We start from the raw sequence: 10,549 nt of genomic DNA on the forward strand, positions 1-10,549 counted from the left end.
AACATTTTATATATCACTTACACTTACATTTGTACATTTTTTCTTTATTCTGATATTTCTTATACGAGTTTTTAAGTGGGCAAAAAAAAGGAGAAAGCGTGGAAAATATATTTGAAAATTGTTCATGTATTTTATACTTACAGTTAGTGCTGCAGTTTAAGAATGTGTATAAAATGTATTAACATGTAACATTTGTTTCATACAACTATATTAATATGCAAATAATCTAAATATTTATGGACCCCCACATTTAGTAGGGTGGACTTTTTCACATTTGCTTGCCGGCGTTTATGACTGGATTTCTTAAGCAAAGGAATATAACCATTATCATTTGTAGTTATTACTGCAAGAAGTACTTTATAAAAGCGTTATGCTTAAAAGTGGGTGTATCTTTTAAATATTATGTCTATCTATGTCTGTCTATCTTCTTAATTTCAGTGGTTTATTTTATTTACTTAACTGGTTTTATCTTACTGATACAAATATTTCATATTCATTTATTTATTGCATATTTATGTGGGATTTAAAAAAAAAGTAATAAACGTATTTTGTATAATTTTGTTGTAAATATGTGTAAGTGGATTTATTGTAAATGATTGATAGGATGGATATCTTTTGTCAGTCGAAATATATGGCATGAATGTTTGACATGTTCACCAATTTTCCTTAATTAAGGGATGAATGACAAATAAAATTGTGTAAATAATTTTTGACAGTTTTCCATTCGTTGGATCACAATAAAATAGATGATTATTATTGTGTTGTGTGGTATTAACATTAATACTTTAAATATGTAGAAAAAGATGCATATGTGTATGATAAAGCAAATTTTCTATTTTTATAGAAAAATTTTGATAAATTTTCTTTTTATAGAAAACTTTCGATAAATTGTACTTGATTTTGCAACTCTTTGAATATGATTATTTTGATTCTTTGACTTTGTCTTTACATTAATTAAATATTTAAAACTAACAAATCTTATTTCTTCTCTTTCTCTTTTTGCAAACATGGAAAATCCCAGAACTTTTGATCCAATCCAAATTCTTCACCATCCTGCAGTGTTTTCGGTAAAGTCTTTATCCATAGTTTCAGGCAATAGTAGACACAATAAACCACCCGCAATACCTAAAATGCCCAATATAATCAGCGGCAAAGCTGGAGAAATATTACTCAAATACACCACAAACGGAGCAATAATAGTAGAAACATAACCCATTATATGAATAAAAGCTACACCTTGAGCTCTTACGACAGTGGGTAATATTTCAGCAGCATATTGAGAACCGATATTATACGAAATATTAACAAAAAAACGACCAGCTATAGCAAAGCTAGCAGAGTATATACCCGTAGGAGCCAAACAGGCCAGAAGACTGAAGAATCCACTGAGTACCATACTACCACAAGCATACCAACGACGACCCCAATTTATCCAAAGTATAAGTGAGTATAGTGGCAGCTGGAAATTCGGTTAAACAGGCTAAAGTAAATGTAGGAAAACGTCCAAACCCAAAGAGCCCCACATTACGTACATGACCATCAAAGACCAAAGTTATAGACATCCCATATGATGACAAATAAAATAGTAATGCGTCTCAAACGTGGTGTTTTAATAAGTCCAACACAGTATAGGAATTGTTTTCCTTTTCCTCCTCTTGTAGTTTTAAACAGCTTTCACGAAACTGTTTGTAGACATCTTCGTGAACCAACTTTTTATTACTTTTTAGCCATTTTCTTGAGTATGGTAATCGATTTCTCTATATCTCCTTGACACACTAGCCATCTACAAAAAAACGAAGTGTGAGCAATTAACGAGTTTATTCTATTTTATTATTAGTTCATATACCTGGCCGATTCTGGTATTAACCAGGGTGTCAATATAACAAATAGCAAAGGTACGGAGGTTACTATAGCCAATAATTTCCAATCAGCTATATAATAGGCTATCCAGGGTAAAGCACAACCTCCAGAAAAAAGAGGGCAATAGACATATTCGCCACAAATGTACGATATTTCGGACCCACATATTCCAGAACTAAAATTAAATAGAATAAAGGAATTAATTCGTATTCTAGTCTATAGTCTAGTCTATAGTCTAGTCTATAGTCTAGTCTATAGTCTAGTCTATAGTCTAGTCTATAGTCCAGTCTATAGTCTAGTCTATAGTCTAGTCTATAGTCTAGTCTATAGTCTAGTCTATAGTCTAGTCTATAGTCTAGTCTATAGTCTAGTCTATAGTCTAGTCTATAGTCTAGTCTATAGTCTAGTCTATAGTCTAGTCTATAGTCTAGTCTATAGTCTAGTCTATAGTCTAGTCTATAGTCTAGTCTATAGTCTAGTCTATAGTCTAGTCTATAGTCTAGTCTATAGTCTAGTCTATAGTCTAGTCTATAGTCTAGTCTATAGTCTAGTCTATAGTCTAGTCTATAGTCTAGTCTATAGTCTAGTCTATAGTCTAGTCTATAGTCTAGTCTATAGTCTAGTCTATAGTCTAGTCTATAGTCTAGTCTATAGTCTAGTCTATAGTCTAGTCTATAGTCTAGTCTATAGTCTAGTCTATAGTCTAGTCTATAGTCTAGTCTATAGTCTAGTCTATAGTCTAGTCTATAGTCTAGTCTATAGTCTAGTCTATAGTCTAGTCTATAGTCTAGTCTATAGTCTAGTCTATAGTCTAGTCTGTCTATAGTCTAGTCTATAGTCTAGTTCTATAGTCTAGTCTATAGTTCTAGTCTATAGTCTAGTCCATAGTCTTAGTTATAGTCTAGTCTAATAGTCTAGTCTATAGTCTAGTCTATAGTCTCGTCTATAGTCTAGTCTATAGTCTAGTCTAAGTCTAATCTATAGTCTAGTCTATAGTCTAGTCTATAGTCTAGTCTATAGTTCTGTCTATAGTCTAGTCTATAGTCTAGTCTATAGTCTAGTCTATAGTCTAGTCTATAGTCTTAGTCTATAGTCTAGTCTATAGTCTAGTCTATAGTCTAGTTCTAGTCTAGTCTATAGTATATATAGTCTGATCTATAGTCTAGTCCAATCTATTGACTATAGTCTAGTCTATACTCGAGCCTTTAGACTTGACAAGAATCATTCACACTTACCCAATATAAACATCATGACAAGCCTTTAGACTTGACAAGAATCATTCACACTTACCCAATATAAACATCATGACAAAGCAATTATCAAAAGCAAAACCAATAAAAAATCGCATCAAGGCAAAACCCCAAAATGTCTTCACAAAAGCTGTTCCCACACCCGCAACACAACCCACTAAATTACAGGCAATCATAGAGGGAATTCTTCCGAACTTATCAGCAATCCAACCAAATAGAAGGCCTCCCACAATGGCACCCAAAAAGAAAATCGATTGAGCATAAGTAGCATTGGCGGCATCATCACAAACCCAATTCAAATCGGTAGCAATAGTGGTATAAGGAATTTCGGTAAAATTATAAGACCAACCGTTAGAGCAGGGCACGATTGGCCAGGAGGTATTAGCCTTAGTAACACCATTTTCTAATTGTTCAGTAAAATTGACATTATACATATAACATTTACTATAGGAACCCTCAACAAGGGGAATGGCAAGTTCAAGTCTGGAATAATTATTAAAACTGTTAGAAGAAAGTCAATCATTTTTGTTATTGAGCTAAAAACGTACCTTTCATTTAAAGTTAAATAAGCCAACTCAGGCACCTCACACCAATGCTGCTCGGGAGTTAGAGTCAGGAAGATTTGTGTAAAATATACAAACACCAAAAAGAATTCAAATGGTATCATGTATAGAAACAAGATCTTTTGATATTTGCCAAATTCTCCAATTAACGGCAGTATATCGTCAAAATCCATTAAAGCTTTTGTTTGCTCGACAACTGCTTCATTTGGCTTTCCAATGAATCTCTTTTAGACAATTCTATATCACACCATTTAACGGGATTTTTTATTTTTTCAACATCTTCACTTTTAGTAAAAGTCGGATTAAAGTAGGAATTATTATCTTCACTAACTGTCATTCTTAGAAAATCAGTTTTTTATTTAATTTTTTCGCTTTGAATATTTTTAAATTAAGTTCACCGTTAGAGCAGAGTTAGTGTGGTACTAACATAGTTTAGTCTAGTTAATAATTCAGCTGCTTAAAGTTAAACATCTATTATGTCAATTAGATCTAATGGTGCTAATTAGCATCTTTTTCTATAGAAAACAACAATTTCAGATACACTGTTCAATATTCAAATGGATGATAATGGTTTATTCGTACGATTAACACGCACGTTTGAAATTTAGGATAAATATTTAATCAAATGTCAGAGCAGCCAAACTATTGATTCGGCATTATGATATCAGACTAATTTAAATATATGGATTGATAATGGGGTCATTATTCAGCGGCCGATATTGACCAAATTTCAAGAAGCAAAAAACTAAACCAATTATGTACTAGGCTAAAAACTAGACTATTGATTAAATTTAACTATAGATTACGCAATAGAAGAAAATAGATTAGACTATAGACTAGACTATAGACTAGACTATAGACTAGACTATAGACTAGACTATAGACTAGACTATAGACTAGACTATAGACTAGACTATAGACTAGACTATAGACTAGACTATAGACTAGACTATAGACTAGACTATAGACTAGACTATAGACTAGACTATAGATAGACTATAGACTAGACTATAGACTAGACTATAGACTAGACTATAGACTAGACTATAGACTAGAGATAGACTAGACTATGACTAGACTATAGACTAGACTATAGACTAGACTATAGACTAGACTATAGACTAGACTATAGACTAGACTATAGACTAGACTATAGACTAGACTATAGACTAGACTATAGACTAGACTATAGACTAGACTATAGACTAGACTATAGACTAGACTATAGACTAGACTATAGACTAGACTATAGACTAGACTATAGACTAGACTATAGACTAGACTATAGACTAGACTATGACTAGACTATAGATAGACTATAGACTAGACTATAGACTAGACTATAGACTAGACTATAGACTAGACTATAGACTAGACTATAGACTAGACTATAGACTAGACTATAGACTAGACTATAGACTAGACTATAGACTAGACTATAGACTAGACTAGACTAGACTATGACTAGACTATAGACTAGACTATAGACTAGACATAGACTAGACTATAGACTAGACTATAGACTAGACTATAGACTAGACTATAGACTAGACTAAGACTAGACTATAGACTAGACTATAGACTAGACTATAGACTAGACTATAGACTAGACTATAGACTAGACTATAGACTAGACTATAGACTAGACTTAGAGACTAGACTATAGACTAGACTATAGACTAGACTATAGACTAGACTATAGACGAGACTATAGACTAGACTATAGACTAGACTATAGACGAGACTAGATAGACTATATAGATAGACTATAGACTAGACTATAGACTAGACTATAGACTAGACTATAGATAGACTATAGGACTAACTATAGACTAGACTATAGACTAATAGACTATAGACTAGACTATAGACTAGACTATAGACTAGACTATAGACGAGACTATAGACTAGACTATAGACTAGACTATAGACGAGACTATAGACTAGACTATAGACTAGACTATAGACGAGACTATAGACTAGACTATAGACTAGACTATAGACTAGACTATAGACTAGACTATAGACTAGACTATAGACTAGACTATAGACTAGACTAGACTAGACTATAGACTAGACTATAGACTAGACTATAGACTAGACTAAGACTAGACTATAGACTAGACTATAGACTAGACTATAGACTAGACTATAGACTAGACTATAGACTAGACTATTGACTAGACTATTGACTGGACTATTGACTGGATATTGACTGGACTATAGACTAACTAGACTATAGACTAGACTAGACTATAGACTAAACTAGACTAAACTAGACTATAGACTAGATAGACTATCGAGACTAAACTAGACTATAGACTAGACTATAGACTAGACTATAGACTAGACTATAGACTAGACTATAGACTAGACTTAGACTAGACTATAACTAGACTATAGACTAGACTATAGACTAGACTATAGACTAGACTATAGTAGACTATAGACTAGACTATAGACTAGACTATAGACTAGTAGTCTATAGACTAGACTAGTCTATAGACTAGACTAGTCTATAGACTAGACTATAGAGTAGACTATAGTCTAGTTTATAGAGAAGACTATAGACTAGTCTAGTCCAGACTATAGTCCACTCTATAATAATATTTTGTATCTCCCTAATATTTATTCTTTCTATGACGTAGTTTTTTCATACAAATATGTTATTAACCTATAGCAACTAGACACAAATTAAGTGAAATATAACTAATCAAATATTTTTTATTTAATTTTCAACTTAGAAAAACTTAATTCAATTCGCATATGTTGATGGTGGCATCAATGAAATATTACAAAAATCAAATCTTATACATACATACATATATTCGAAATAAAAATAAATTTATAAGAAATTACAATTAACACAATTAGCAAAAATTATTATTAAATTTGGTAAAGTGGTGAAATTCTCTTGAAATGTTTATATGTGTGTGTATAAAGATATTAGAAATTATGGGGTCTAGGGTTAAATATGGGCTGATAGACAAAAAATTTCAATAAAATTTTCTACAAATGACTATTTTCAGACAAAAACGAAGCTGAAATACATTTAAATGATTATGTTAATATAATTTATTTATTAAAATAATTATTGCTATTATCAATTTCAAATATTTGTTTTGTAATTAAACGAAAGTTAGATTTTGAAAAATCTATTTAAATATTTTAACTTTTACTATAAAAATTAAAAAAAAATCTATATTTAATGTAGGACAAATTGTTTGTATAATTAGCACCTTTTAAATGTATTATAATATGATATAATTGTGTTTAATTGTCACGTTTATCATATACTATGCCCTACACAACTGCAGATGGTATTTTAGATTTGAGTTAATGTTTGTAAAGCACACAACTTATCTACATTATACACTTCTCCCATAAAATTTCAATATAAAAATAGTATTTTCCTAATTACAACTATAAATTCAAAATCAAAAATTATCAATTTTCTAAAAAAGAGAAAATTCACTTCTAAAGTCATAATCATTAGAGAAATATATACGATTAGTGCAATTGCACTTAAGTACTCTGTAAATGAACTTTGGATATTATCGAAATATTTACGAAACAACAAAACAACAAAAGATTTTAGTTTGCCACTTTTTGTGGCAAGACAATGGTGACAATATGCAGGATGTGGCTGCTATAGCTACTGATACAACTACTTAGGTTGACTTGTTGGTCGTGGTGTTTGGTGTTGCTATATCGAACGGGGGTAAGGGCTGGAACATGAAGTTGATGAAACTCAATGTTTTACCACTTTTTGTTGAGCTTTTCGTTTATTTTATCACTTGTGTATTATAAAATTTGTTTTGTACTTAAAACTAATCTCAATGGTAACACTTTGTGGTAGTTGGAGTGTGGTTAAAACAAATGAAGGAATCAAGACAGAAGGAGGTATTAAAAGGTTTTATGAAAACATAACAGACACAAATTTCAATGAATTTTCTTTAATACTAATTTTTCTAAGCATTTTCATTTTACAGAATATGTTCGATGCATTTTCTTTTTACTGGAAATGTTCATTGTTTTTTTTTTTATAGAAGTTTTCGATGAATTTACTTTTCACAGAAAGTTTTCTATGAAGATTCATTTTACATTTCGATGAAGATTCATTCATGATGAGTTTTAGTTAGTTAGTTAGTTAGTTGTTAGTTCGTTAGTTCGTTAGTTAGTTAGTTAGTTAGTTAGTTAGTAGTTAGTTAGTTAGTTAGTTAGTAGTTAGTTAGTTAGTTAGTTAGTTAGTTAGTTAGTTAGTTAGTTAGTTAGTTAGTTAGTTAGTTAGTTAGTTAGTTAGTTAGTTAGTAGTTAGTAGTTAGTTAGTTAGTTAGTTAGTTAGTTAGTTAGTTAGTTAGTTAGTTAGTTAGTTAGTTTTAGTTAGTAGTAGTAGTTAGTTAGTTAGTTCGTAGTTAGTTAGTTAGTTAGCTAGTTAGTAGTAGTAGTTAGTTAGTTAGGTAGTTAGTTAGTTAGTTAGTTAGTTAGTTAGTTAGTTAGTTAGTTAGTTAGTTAGTAGTTAGTGTAGTTAGTTAGTTAGTTAGTTAGTTAGTTAGTTAGTTAGTTAGTTAGTTAGTTAGTTAGTAGTAGTTAGTAGTTAGTTAGTTAGTTAGTTAGTTAGTTAGTTAGTTAGTTAGTTAGTAGTTAGTTTTAGTTAGTTAGTTAGGTTAGTTAGTTAGTTAGTTAGTTAGTTAGTTAGTTAGTTAGTTAGTTAGTTAGTTAGTTAGTTAGTTAGTTAGTTAGTTAGTTAGTTAGTAGTTAGTTAGTTAGTTAGTTAGTTAGTTAAGTTAGTTAGTTAGTTAGTTAGTTAGTTAGTTAGTAGTTAGTTAGTTAGTTAGTTAGTTAGTTAGTTAGTTAGTTAGTTAGTAGTTAGTTAGTTAGTAGTTAGTTAGTTAGTAGTTAGTAGTTAGTTAGTTAGTTAGTTAGTTAGTTAGTTAGTTAGTAGTTAGTTAGTTAGTTAGTTAGTTAGTAGTTAGTTAGTTAGTTAGTTAGTTAGTAGTTAGTTAGTTAGTTAGTAGTTAGTTAGTTAGTTAGTTAGTTAGTTAGTTAGTTAGTTAGTTAGTTAGTTAGTTAGTTAGTAGTTAGTAGTAGTTAGTTAGTTAGTTAGTTAGTTAGTTAGTTAGTTAGTTAGTTAGTTAGTTAGTTAGTGTTAGTTAGTTAGTTAGTAGTTAGTTAGTTAGTTAGTAGTTAGTAGTTAGTAGTTAGTTAGTTAGTTAGTTAGTAGTTAGTTAGTTAGTAGTAGTAGTAGTTAGTGTTAGTAGTTAGTTAGGTAGTTAGTTAGTTAGTTAGTTAGTTAGTTAGTTAGTTAGTTAGTTAGTTAGTTAGTTAGTTAGTTAGTTAGTTAGTTAGTTAGTTAGTTAGTAGTTAGTTAGTTAGTTAGTTAGTTAGTTAGTTAGTTAGTTAGTTAGTTAGTTAGTTAGTTAGTAGTTAGTTAGTAGTTAGTTAGTTAGTTAGTTAGTTAGTTAGTTAGTTAGTTAGTTAGTAGTTAGTTAGTTAGTTAGTGTTAGTTAGTTAGTTAGTTAGTTAGTTAGTTAGTTAGTAGTTAGTTAGTTAGTAGTTAGTTAGTTAGTTAGTTAGTTAGTTAGTTAGTTAGTTAGTTAGTTAGTTAGTTAGTTAGTTAGTTAGTAGTTAGTTAGTAGTTAGTTAGTTAGTTAGTTAGTTAGTTAGTTAGTTAGTTAGTAGTTAGTTAGTTAGTTAGTTAGTTAGTTAGTTAGTTAGTTAGTTAGTTAGTTAGTTAGTTAGTTAGTTAGTTAGTTAGTTAGTTAGTTAGTAGTTAGTTAGTTAGTTAGTTAGTTAGTTAGTTAGTTAGTTAGTTAGTTAGTTAGTTAGTTAGTAGTTAGTCGTTAGTTAGTAGTTAGTTAGTTAGTTAGTTAGTTAGTTAGTTAGTTAGTTAGTTAGTTAGTAGTTAGTTAGTTAGTTAGTTAGTCGTTAGTTAGTTTAGTTAGTTAGTTAGTTATTAGTTAGTTAGTAGTAGTTAGTTAGTTAGTTAGTTAGTTAGTTAGTTAGTTAGTTAGTTAGTTAGTTAGTTAGTTAGTTAGTAGTTAGTTAGTTAGTTAGTTAGTGAGTTAGTTAGTTAGTTAGTTAGTTAGTTAGTTAGTTAGTAGTTAGTTAGTTAGTAGTTAGTTAGTTAGTTAGTTAGTTAGTTAGTTAGTTAGTTAGTTAGTTAGTTAGTTAGTTAGTTAGTTAGTTAGTTAGTTAGTTAGTTAGTTAGTAGTTAGTAGTTAGTTAGTTAGTTAGTTAGTTAGTTAGTTAGTTAGTAGTTAGTTAGTTAGTTAGTTAGTTAGTTAGTTAGTTAGTTAGTTAGTTAGTTAGTTAGTTAGTTAGTTAGTTAGTTAGTTAGTTAGTTAGTTAGTTAGTTAGTTAGTTAGTTAGTTAGTCAGTAGTTAGTTACTTAGTTAGTAGTAATTTCAATTCAAAAACTTTTTGCATTTCCTTCCGACAACAGCATCACACAATCTTTGATATTGCTTGTCTTTTCGTTACCCTTCTTTATAACAAGAACAACACACAACTCCTTCCTGCCTTAACTTTTTTATACTTTCAAGAGTGTATGTATGTGTAAGAGTGTTTCGAAGAACACTCACACTTACTATGACAATGTCTTCAAAGTGCGAATGCATAATTAATTCCAATTACAAGTTTACAAACAATGACAATATTCATTTATAAGGATGTATCTCTATATATGTATGTGAGCTTCTTTAAAGTATTTGTAAGGATATATAAAGTACTTGCACACATTCATACAATCATTGACAGTTCTGTTCGTTGTTTCACATTCTTATTGTTTGCCTTATTGACTGCCAACCAACCAGACAAGACAGTCTTCCTTATTTTTGGTTCTCCTTTCTTGTAGGATGTGATGTTTGTCTTATC

The 10,549-nt window shown here is 30.2% G+C and overlaps 1 pseudogene; it reads right to left on the reverse strand.

The window, feature by feature from the left end:
- Positions 1–706: 706 nt before the first annotated feature.
- On the reverse strand, positions 707–4,066 carry LOC119604782 (annotated as a pseudogene).
- Between the last annotated feature and the right edge of the window lie 6,483 nt (positions 4,067–10,549).

This window comes from Lucilia sericata, unplaced genomic scaffold (assembly GCF_015586225.1).
Source record: "Lucilia sericata isolate MDLA Ls3-8-SP2 unplaced genomic scaffold, ASM1558622v1 Contig000430F_arrow, whole genome shotgun sequence".
Taxonomy (NCBI): domain Eukaryota; kingdom Metazoa; phylum Arthropoda; class Insecta; order Diptera; family Calliphoridae; genus Lucilia; species Lucilia sericata.